Raw genomic sequence first — 5,588 nt, 5'->3', positions numbered from 1 at the left:
TGTTAGTGTCTTATTGACGTGAACTCAATATTTCTACTTAATAAATGATAAACACAATATAGTATGCTATAGATAATAATTCTAGCTTTAAGTAACCAGGTAGAACATGAACATGGACATGAATGTAACTGTTTAGATCATTTACATATTGTTTTTAAGCAAATGAATGTTTTTAGCTTCTCGTATGCTCAAATGCAGCTGTTAGATGAACCTAACAAATCAAAAACATTTAAAATCTCTTCTTTTATACAAGTAAGAGCAACAATTAGTGACATTTTCACCTGATCACTTTGGACTTTGCGTCCAACAGTTACTTCCTCATTCCAACAGATGTCACTAGAACCGCCGAAACCGCCCCACTGAGGAGAAAGGCATCCAGCAGCTGGAACAGCTGGAGCAGCTGAATCTGCAGCTTGCATCTGTTTTCCAGTTTCATTTATTTACCCAGTAAATCTATATTCATCTTATATTATCTGCATTCATCATGTGTGTTCTGCGAGACGCCTACAGAGCACCAGTGTCACAGTAGTGCAGCGGTTGTCGACACTTGTAAGTGATTTACTGCTCCAGAATAGAATATGGAGGATATGGAAGGATGACATATTGTTCACTTCATGTGCTGTCGATGCAGATTGACATTTAAAAGCCTTCAGATTTCTTCCAATCTACAGAAATAAGACCGAGTGGAACTATTGCAGGATCTATTCCGCAGTTGTTCTGCTGTCTTTGACTAGTGGAGCAACAGAAATTGTTGTTAACTGTTCGCCACCGATCACACGAGAACTCCAATTGAACAGTAGCTTTGGGAGGCATAAAAGATCTTCATCTCTTTGTCTCATGTAGAATCTCTCCATCACGCTCTATTATTTCCTCTCCGTCTCTGGTTCATCCATTCAGGGTTACAGCGACTGGAACAAACACTGTGGCAGCTGGAAACTCAAGATGCTTTAATCTGAACCTCAGGAAGCAGAACTGGAACCAGATGCAATAAAACAAAAGAAAGAAACAGGCGTAGGGACACAAGGACCTGCAAAGCAAACCGGGCAAAGTGAGGCTCTCCCTTTGCTGCTTAAAGCTTTGGTTGTTGGACAGGACAGCGTGAGGCATGACGGGAACACGCCGCTTTAAGTCAGTTGGGTGAATGAAAAAAACATGCGATATTTGTCACTTAAAATGTCCATTTCTAATCCCACATGCTTTGCTTCTGCAGATGGCTCCACTTGTTTCAGCGTCCTCTCTACTCACCAGGTGAGCGTTCGACGTCTGGAGGATCCGGATGTTGAGCCTTTCCTGTGGTTTGAGATGAAAAAGTCTCAACGGAGGTTTTTGAACAAACGTAACAATGCGTTATTCGACTGGCACATGTGAGGATATTATTGGCATTTAGTCCTGATTACACAACTAAGATTCATGAGCAATACTTTAATCTCAGTGTATTTTGACAAATGTCTTCCTGACCTGAAGATGTAGGGTGAAGCAGTTCTGTGTGACGGAGATGTCTGGATTCATTTTGGAATCTGAAGGGAAACGGTTGAAACAAACTGGCCAACTCGTCGACCCACGCGGCTGCCGTCGCTTCGGCAGCTTTCACACCATGAGACCACACAGTGGGACGACCTGTGAAAGGTCGGTTCGTGCTGACAGACCCATAAGTGGGAAAGACATACAGTAGGTGTGTGTTTGCATGAGGGGAGTCCGGCCTGAGGCTGATGAATTGCTCGATGATGGACACGGAGGAAACGGGGTGGATTCTCACACTTCCTCTTTGCTTCTCCTTCTCTCTCCCTCTGCTCTTCTCACCTCGCATCTTACCTCTCTGTGCTTTCTCCTCCTGACGTTTTCTCCCTTGGGCTTTTTATTCTGCTGTGCTCAGTCCAAATAAAGCCTCACGGAGGCGTATTATCCACAGGAATGTGGTAGTATACAGTGGCCTTGACATTCAGAAGGTGTGGAACCCTGCTGAGATCAGTTCCCCACCAAATGCCGGATTTCAACATTTGTTTCCGTGGACGGGTTTGACTTTACAACGGGTCCACGTACCGTTTCATTGGGCCCGTCCCGCCCTGCCAAGAACAACGTCTGGCGGTTAATAAACACCAGACACTTGTAAATGCTGGCTGGAAGCGGCCGACTCCCCGGCTGTCGCTGGCCACCGTTAGTTTGTTGGTGGCGGGCGAAAGTCTTATTGGCGTCTGCGTCACACAAGGGGAAGATGTGTTGTGATACGACAGCAAGGCTGCAAAATGTCACCAACTGATGGAAGTTAGCTTGAAATAACAGGCTTAAAACTTTAAATTAAACCTATTAAAACTGCAGTTGGTTTGGAGGCAATTTACAAACATAACACTTTAAAACAAGACCCCGTTGTCATAGATGTTCTTGGGTCAAAAATGGGTATTTCCATCACAGTATCGTGTTTGAATAAATCAATAGTCGTCTTCTAGGGTTGGAAAATGAATTCAGAATGCATCGTCATCTTCGTGGCCTGTTTTCAAAGGTGGATCCAGGAAGCCGTTTGAGAGGCGACGCGTGATGCAGAAACAGAAATGGTGCCGTAACGGTTGATCCAGGGTTACGTATTTAACCCAAGTTACCTACGGAGGCGCTTTAATGTACCAACAACCACCTCCAGCACCTGGTGCCCTACGACAGAGGAACCTCCCTCCACATCGCACGTCTAAAATCAGATAGTCAGACCTCCTTTGAGTGAATACTGGTAGGGAGAAGTGATCCAATCAGTGTGAATATCTTCATGCGTCGGTGGGGGATTTTTATCATGTGTAAGGCATCGACATGCTTGACTTAAACATTTCCTCGCTGTGTGGTAAACAGCATGTAAGTTCTTTATCAAGTGATCGATACCCTAACATTACATATGTGCCTCCTTGTTGGTCCGTGCATGTTAAGTGTCACATGTACGGGCTTTGAACTATGCGGGTCCAGACATCAATGCCATACTCGTCATTTCCATCCTAAAGGAGAACAAGAAGCTTCAGGTTTTATCATCAAGTGGATCCTTCCAATAAGGGACCAGGAAAGGGTTGAATGTCGTATTAAAGCCACGAAAGACTGCAGCAGATTTGTCGTTGGTAGGAAACGAACCAACAACCTTTGAGTTATGATGCTGTGTCTGGCTCCGAAGCTGCTGTGCAGGCCAGATGTGAACTTCTGATTGCATCAAAGTGCGGACGTTATGTAACAAGAACCTTTCGCCACGTTTCTCTTCGGGTTACTTTTCTGCTTTTAATGAGTTTCAGACGGAACATTTTCTCCAACATGAAAATGCTGTAATAGCTCAAAGAACGCAGCGTCGACGTGTAACGTGAATGTGTTTAGAGTAATAACTGGTTATCTGTTGTTGCATTGCTGGTGAGGTCGCCAGGTACCCCCCCCCCCCCCCCAACCCCACAGCCCCCCCACCGAACCCGCTGACAGATTTCCTGTTCTGTTATTATCTAATCAGGCGTGAAACCTGAGAGACGCACCGGCTGCGGAGGCGATCTGACACAGATTATGGAGCAGTAACTACTCACACCTACGAAAACACAAGCGAAGACCTGACAGGAAACCAGAGGGGGGGGGTGGGGATTATCTCTTTAGGAAATCATAACTAATATCTCACCGTAATCTCTCACATTCAGGACAGTTGTCAAAATTCTCCTTCATATTTATGTCATAAATAGCACAGTTGTCTCCGGTGTTCTAAGACTTCCTGATCTACAAGGCTTGGAAGCCGCTGCTCCTCATTGACAGATTTGCTCTTCAAGGAAATAAAAAAACATTGATGAAGACATGATGAAACGACCCCACGCCGATCAGGTGGTCGGGTTCATGTCAGGTACAAAGCGACTTGGTGGAAGTGGTGCTGATGAAGGCGACCAAGTCACTGGACCTCCACCTTTCAAAAGTCCAGGGTCACCTGGACTCACCGGGTCGGCCCGGTTCATGGAAGCAGCAGGTGCTCCTGGCAGTTCTTCCTGTGCCTTGAAGGAGGTTTATCGGTAAATCCCTGAACAGAGAGGGACACCAGATATACAAGATGGTGCTCCGGAATGACGTGCTGAAAGCCAAGAAGGTTCTCGAGTGTGTGTGTGCCTGTGTGTGTATTTAAGTCTCTTAGCTTGCAATAACGCTATAAAGAAGTACCTCCGTTTTTATGAGACTTTGGGATTGTGCGTGAATGTGTGTCCACATAATAACAAAAACAGACCGTCTTTAACGTGTCCTTCATGCAGACATCTGGTCAAATGTCAAACCATACCTTCACTCCATGTGTTCTTGCGTTTGTCTTCACCCGCTTCTTCATCTTCAGGTGGAGTCGTGCAGCCGGGGCTGCGTGACGTGTGTGATGTTTAGCCTGCAGGGTGCCAATGTGTGTGCGTCGCAGCCCGTCAATCAGGCTTCCACCAGAGTTGTGTGTTCGCCACCAGGGGATTGTGGACAAAAGGATCAGTGTTCAGGTGTAATTGTGTAACTCCTCCATCCTGAGGAAATTTGGAATGTTTCAAATTTGCCTCATTTGCACCTTGACTTTAGAGCGCACGTCCTCCTGCACGCTGAGGGACGATACGAACCTTCGTGTCTGGGAAAACCATTCAAAGCTTATTGTAGAATAATAATAATACAAAACATCTGTTGGAAAAAGGTTTTCTCTTTCTGCTGCGCTGAAAAAACGATCCAACTCGACAGGTCATCCAAGTCTAATGGTTTTTAAAAGATGATCCCTAAAGACCCACTGGGAACCAGCTGAATGATGTCACACTTCCGTCCATCGCTTGATGTGTTCTGTGAGCCCGTTTACCCGACGACTGCCTTTTACCTTCCTGGTTCTGTTTGGTCGTTGCCAGGAAACCAACAACACAATACGTGGGGGGAAAGCGGGCCTACGCTCATGGTGCAGCTGCCCGTATTTATGCGAATGCAAAGAGGAAGCAGGTCATGTTTGGGACAGTCATGCACACATTGGCTTAAAGCCACAACGCACCTGTATTTGTTGGACCCGTTGCTCTCCTCTCCCGCCCAGCATACGGTGTTTTGGGGTATTAAACACCAAGACAAGCTCACACTGTTGCTTAGTCATGTGGATGAATGGAATCTGTGTTGACCCCCCCAAAAAAAAGGATCCATTCTTTTTTTTTTCCAGCCAGAGCCCCGGTGAAAGAACTCCTGCCCCTCTGCGCGGACAAGTGAGACGGTTTGGGCTCCGATTCACGCCGCAAACGCCGCACACAGCGACAGCGACGGAGCACCGGCCGGCACCGGCTTCTCGAAGCGTTGGCGTTATACAGGGAGCAGGCGTGTTCCTCTGCTGGCTGAAAGGAATCCCTTCTTTGGAAGAGTGCGTCGAGTGTAACGGTCCCCACCGAGCCCGACAGGTGCTCAGCTGCTGATGAAGTGAATTTCATTTGAAACACATAATAAATTCACCGTTTAAAGGTTATATTCTCACTCCATTCGTTGTATCGGAGCGGAGTCTGGGTGAAGGCTGCGTTTACTGACACAAGCGCCTGGGAGCTCTCCAGCGTAAACACCGTCTCCTCCGTCCCACCAGTTGGGGATAAAGTTTCCAAGTTGCTTATGAGTGGAAA

This window comes from Gasterosteus aculeatus, chromosome 4 (assembly GCF_964276395.1).
Source record: "Gasterosteus aculeatus chromosome 4, fGasAcu3.hap1.1, whole genome shotgun sequence".
NCBI classification, from domain to species: domain Eukaryota; kingdom Metazoa; phylum Chordata; class Actinopteri; order Perciformes; family Gasterosteidae; genus Gasterosteus; species Gasterosteus aculeatus.
Note: the sequence above shows the minus strand (reverse complement) of the source record.